Consider the following 6921-nt stretch of genomic DNA (forward strand, 5'->3'; position numbering starts at 1 on the left):
CTACTTAATACATAAATCAATAAATTGACCCAAAACACAACAAAACAAGGTATTTCCTTGCTTACGGTAATGAAAGTATTCCATAAGTGTCGTGCTGGCCGGCGTCTGCCCAGCTGCAGTACAGTCAGAAAACTACTTCATCGTCTATTTCTCACTCAAATGTTTTCAAAAACATTTTTGAGAGCAATGTTTAGCTGTAAATGACATTGTGTGTGTGTGTTTACATGGCTGTCATGTTGGAAACAGCAGTAAATCAAGCGGGGCGCAGCAGGTGCTCTGAGGCTTTGATTAGACATCGGCCTGTTAAAGAGCGAGCGGTCATTATCAAGAAATAACACACCACTGAATTCTGCGATTGACCAATCAGAATCAAGCAGTCAACCAAGCCGTGTAATAATTATCAATAATTGTCTCCACCAATCCGAAGGCATGGGGCAGAGTAGCTCTGGTCAATAGCGTTAAGGACTTCTCCTGAACACTATGTTACTCTGGACTTCCTGCGCACGCATGAAATGCAGCACAGCCAGTCGACTGCTGCAAAAATAAAAAATAATGATTTCGCTACTCACCAATAGAAAGACGGTTTTGTGGTGTCGAAAGCCTATACTTTCCTTAGTAGACGCACTCTACTAAGGAAAGTGGGCGTGATTTTGTAGGCACCCGTGTGTCTCCAATAGAGTTATATAAATTACATGAGCGGACTGCCCCAGCCATTAATTTCAGTGGAGTCGTACAGACTTCGGTAGCAATTCACAGACCATTCCACACCACTTTCTGTGCATGGCAGTTATTCTGAACTACTTCTCACCCCTCTGAGAAAGATAAAAACACAATGACACACAGTATTATGACATAATGCGATATCACATACAATTAACATAATATATACAGGACACATTTATGTGAACTCCTATAGAAGCAAGTAAATGTCAATAACAATGTCCAATCTCTATTAACACAATTATTAACATTACAGGTAGTACAGTCAGAGGTTATGCATATACTGTAGTATATCTTTGCTGTCAGGCAGAAACCACCTAACTCCAAAATGTTCATTTCAAATAATATAATACTATTATTAATATTAATATTAGCCTAATATTAATATTTATAATACCTAGAAAAGTAGCAATCTTTCAAAATTGCAAAGTGTGGTTGCCGCAGTCGCTTACATAGGCCCCTCCCTAATTTGAAAATTTCTATAACGCTTGAATAGTTTGGTCTTCTGCCCCTGCAAGGGAATTTATGTCTTTATAAACGATTGTAAAACATAGATTGGTTACGTAACCAACAACAGCCAATTAGCTACCATAAAGTTATGCAAAGCTCCAATCACAGCGGAAGTTAGGTAGGTTACTCCAGAAAAATTATAATAAAGTGTGACAATAACTATAGTCTTGTGAATGATTGTAATTGTTTATATACGATTGTAAAACATGGATTGGTGACGTAATCCCACAAAATCCCATAAGAGGTGAGATACATTACCGGTATTTAGAAGGACAAATAAAAGATTAATTACGTCAATCATTTTCCTTTCCCTGGTTGTTGTGGGATTTTGTAGTAGCCTTCTCTAGCCAGTCTAGCCATTGAAATGAAATACTAAAGTCGGGTTATAACTGGCTGTCAATGGTGACGTAATTACGATATGTTGGTTGGGTAACAAGTATAACGTATGTATGTATACATACGTTAGTTGAAAGTACTATACTGTGGTCGGCTGGCTTTTTTATGTGCGTATGTTTGGTAGGTAGGCCTATATATACTGCTGTTGATGGTGACGTAATTAAGATATGTTTCAATGTCGGGTTATAACTGGCTGTCGATGGTGACGTAATTACTTGCGCAAGCAGAGCGCGCAAGTGCACGTGTATAGGTATTGATGGTGACGTAATTAAGATATGTATCAATGCCGGGTTATAACTGGCTTTTGATGGTGACGTAATAAAGATAGGTTTCAGATTACATACAGTCATACATGTATACATACAGACATTACCTTTAATTCACCCGACACTGAAACATATCATAATTACGTCACCAGGAGGGGCTGGTGCCCCTCAATAAATAAATAAAAATATATATATACATATAGCTGCAAGCAGCGATAAGACGGGACCAAGCAGGAAGGCAATAAGCAATGAACAATATGCCCTATAAGCCATAGAAACATGGAAGGCTGAACTTGAGAGAAAGAAGACCATGTAATTGTGACAGGGTCGGTTTTGATTGTGAAAGGACATGCACCTATATACTTGATTGGTACAGAGCAAGTGAACGGGCCATCCAATCGGTGGCTCCCAAAATGAAACAAGTGAGACAGTGGGACAGAGAAGATCAGGCAGCATAGGATGTAGAGGTTTGAGGTCTGTATCGTTGCAATTTCAGTTCCTATTGGAATCTTCTCTGTATCGTTCCAATTTCTCTGTTACAAGTAAAAGTCTGTCATTAAAAATGTACTCGAGGAACAGTACAAAAGTATTGGCATCAAAATGTACTTGAAGTACAAAAAGTAAAAGTGCTCATTGTGTTATGACTGAGTTGTGTTTGAACCCAAATGTTTTGCGAAAACCGACTGCACGGTTCAGACAGAACTGCTATTTTTGGCGGAAGGAGAAAAAGAAAAAAATAACTTAAAAACTTCCAGCTCAAGGTTTAATATTTCTTTAACCAACACATAGACCTAGGCTAATTACGGGTGTTCAATAGCACTAATGTATTAAAAAAGAAAAATTATAAAAATAACAATCAAAAACTGGAAGAAATGGAGTTAGCTGGTTTCTGCCGGACAGTGTAAAAGCCTCTAGATTTGTGTTTAGGCAATTGTATTATCTGGATTCGATAGGCAAGCTGTGACAATCTTGGACTGTATCAGAGAGGCAATACAGTGCATTACATTAAATAGTCTGTTAATTCATTGTTTGACGGTGAAATGTAATTCTTTCAGCAAATGAGTACAAGGGATGAAAATAACATTATGTGAGACACTCTATTATGGCATCACATTAGGGGACCAGGGCCAACATTTTGTCCCAGCCAGACATGCCTACATACAGACTATGTATAAGTAGGCTATTGGCACCAAAATGATCCACCACTGAATATTAACCTATTCCAAATAATTTATTTGACAAGATATAGTGACACCAAGTGAAGAAACGCAGCACCCTGCCACCCTCCCAGTTATACAGATTATTGTTGTGCTGTCAGCAGTGATTACATTTATCACCAGCCACTGGAAATAGATACCACGTAGCAAGTTCACCTCACTCCATATACCAAGTGTGGGGTGAATGTTGTAAGTATCATTTACACTTGATGTGGCTTATTAATAGATTTTAAATACTGTTATGGCTACTTGGATACTTTTGCCATGTGAGGGGGTGTAGGGGGTGAAGTGTGTTATTCTCATCAAAATATACTTAGAGTACTAAAGTAAAATAAGTACTCAGATTTTCCAATTGTCAAGCTTTTTCATAAACGGCAGATCTACAAGCACAACACGTCACATTGTAGCTCAGCTTTTTTCGAATAGCCAAAGTGTTAAGTTTTGTATTATACAATCTACAAAGTAACAAGTAACTAAAGCTGTCAAATGCTGTATGAAGTAAAACAAATCACACCCGTGTGAACTGAGTGGTGTAAGGTCTTATATAGCCTGTCTGATGTAATGAAATCATGTCTGACGTAATGAAATCACACCCGGGTGAACAGGGTGAACATAGCAACCATGCTCATTTTTTCTGCACAGACTAACAAAGCCAGTTGTAGGAGTGGTTTACACCACTCAAAAATCATGTCTGACGTAATGAAATCACACCCGGGTGAACAGGGTGAACATAGCAACCATGCTCATTTTTTCTGCACGGACTAACAAAGCCAGTTGTAGGAGTGGTTTACACCACTCAAAAAACATGGAAAGTAAAGTAATAGTACCTCCTAGGCCTCACATAGACCTTTAAAACATTGATGCATGCTTGTTGTATGAATGTTGTGAGTGTCATGGCCGCCCCAATGCATTCCCAATGGAAGTCACATGGTTTTTTAGTCCACATTTTGGACTACAAGCTGTTGTATGGCTTTCGGCTGTGTTTCGACTGCGCCCCTCCCCCTCATGCAACACAAATGTTGTGTCAAACCATGTGACTCCCATTGGAAATGCATTGGGGCAAGCTGTGTCACACCCTTTGTATACAACAAGCATACAGCAATCTGTTGCGACCGTGTGAGTGAGGCCCTACTGTGCATTGTGAGCACTGCAGTTTATTTTATAGTACTTGAGTAAATGTACTTAGTTGCTTTGCACAACTTTTACAGGCTAAGCATGAAACAGCCCCAAGTGTACTAATTGCTACAATGCAGAGTGACATGGGTTGTCTTAACTTCAAATGTATAGCAGTAGTACATCACACAGATCTGTAGTGTAAGAAATGTGGCCGCAGTGACTTCACGAACTTACGCTCATTCCTCCTGTGTCCTCTCTAGCAAAGACCATTGGTGTGTATTGGAAAAGCTGAAAAGACTGTGAGAGCCACAGTCCACCTCCTCCTTTGATCCACAGTCCACCTCCTCCTTTGAAGTTGGATAGCTTCAAAAGTATAAAAGTGATCATAAAATAAACACAGTAATCGAAGTCAGGTGTGATTACACCTCAACCTTTTAAAGTTGAAATGTAGTGTAAGTTAAAGCATGCTAAAGTGAAAGAAAAAAGGGGTTTTATATGAAATTAACATTAATTTCCTATAGATTTTATTGGTTGTTTAAAGTTAAATATCTCAAAAACTAATATAATATCATCTAGATTAGATATTTGATTATTGCGACCGAAGGTCGCAGATTAATATGTAAACTTGCAAAACCCGTCAGTAGGTCGGTCGGTCACGCCTCCATATAATTATGGTCACGCCTCGTGACATCACGCCTCCATATAGTCACACGTAACGCCTCATAATAATAATAATAATACAACTTTATTCATATAGCACTTTTTTAAACCAAGTTACAAAGTGCTTGAACAATCAAAACAATATAAAACATAAAAATGCAACAATATGTAATAACAAAATAATAATAGTGATAGAAAATACAAATAAGCAATAATACCGGAAATGACTTAAGGAGGTAAAAAGGCCAACCTTTATAGATGTGTTTTTAAGAGAGATTTAAAACTCGTTAAGGAACTGGTTAGCCTCAGTTCTTCTGGTAGGCTGTTCCAGAGCCTAGGGGCTCATGACATCACGCCTCCATATATGGTCACGCCTCGTGACATCACGCCTCCATATGGTCACGCCTCGTGACATGTCACCTCGTGACATGTCACGCCCCCATATACTGTATGGCCGTCTCCATATATGAAGATCACGACACTGATCTCATCAAACCCTGGATAGCCATACATGGAAAAGACCTGGATCAGCACCTAGATCTGCATACTGTATATGGAGCCGGCCAGCAACTCTACATCTGACCTCAAACCTCAAACCCTTAATAGATCTCCATATATGGAATGGAGCTGACCTGTCTGACATTCCATAGTGTTGATCCATCCCCACCCGTCCTTCCTCTTCGATGTCTCCCTTTTGACTGATATCTGTCCATTCAAACTCTAGAGGGGCCTGCCCCAAAGTTATTAGTGCAGCCGCGCCCGGCAGCCGGCAAAAATAGAGATCTCAACAGGCCCAAAATGTAAGGACCGGCCCTACCTGGGCCCTCATCAGACCCTGTACACTCAAGACCCGCTCTATATATGGCCAGTAGAGAATTCAATTCATATGTTGATCTGACCCCCCCCATGCCAAAGTGTCAGCGCTCGCCCAGCAGTCTGCCGTCACCCAGGCGGATGCGTGTAGGGATGAAGTTGTGAATGTATGTTATGTAATACTAATAATCCAAATCTTCAAACTAGTTATTTGCCTCTGAGATGTAGTGAAGCAGAAGTGAAGAAATGTGGAAAATGCGTAATACTAAAGTAAAAAAAGAAATCCCTCAAATTTGTACTTAAGTAAATGTACTTAGCGGTAGTTTTTTGGGCGAGGGGGAGAAATCACGGCAAGTACAATAATTTATTAAATGTACTTAGTTACTTTACACCACTGCTCAGCACTCTGTTTCACAAATGTGACCGGGTCTGGCATATAGGCCCTCATCTCGACCAGAGTAATTTTTCAGTTTTTTACAGATTATTAAAGTACAGAATGCTTTCATATGATGTATCATTCAATGAAATTGGAAAATATTTGAAGGAGATATGACCATTTTAAAATGATTGTGCCGTTTTACCCAAAGCTGAGAAAATCCCCTTTGAATGTTCACAACATTTCAACACCTAGAGCTGGCTAGCCTACTTTGACTTATAAATGTATACATTTAATTTGCCCAAATCAATAATCTGTTGGAATGAAAACCTTCTTCAACATTCAAGCTGTGTTAATATAAAAAAAAACGAAAATCACAAAAAAAAAAAAATCAAGTTTATTTTAGATTTTCTGCCTTTTCATTATAGGCGAGATGAGGACCATTTTGCTAGACCTGGTCACAAATGTATTGTGATAATCACCGATCAACAAAAAAAAGGTAATATTTGACTATTTGGTCAATGTTTTTGTTTTTCTAATATAGTTTGTTTAGTACTTTTAATACTTAAAATACTTTATATTTAAAAATGTGCAGATACTCTGTATACACTAAACTAATGTTGTGAGTGAGAAAAACAATGTTGCACAGTAAGCAAATCATCTGGAGACCCCACTAAATCATTCGGGGACCCCCTTTGGGCTTCCAACCCACAGTTTGAGAACCACTGGTCTATTCATTAAACACACTAGATTTGGGTTTAGACTACTTTATATCTGCCTGATTTTATATAGGCAAGCTGTGACAACAAACTTGGACTGTATCAGCTTTGTGACAGAAGCTGCGTTT

This window comes from Electrona antarctica (assembly GCF_951216825.1).
Source record: "Electrona antarctica genome assembly, chromosome: 11".
NCBI lineage: Eukaryota > Metazoa > Chordata > Actinopteri > Myctophiformes > Myctophidae > Electrona > Electrona antarctica.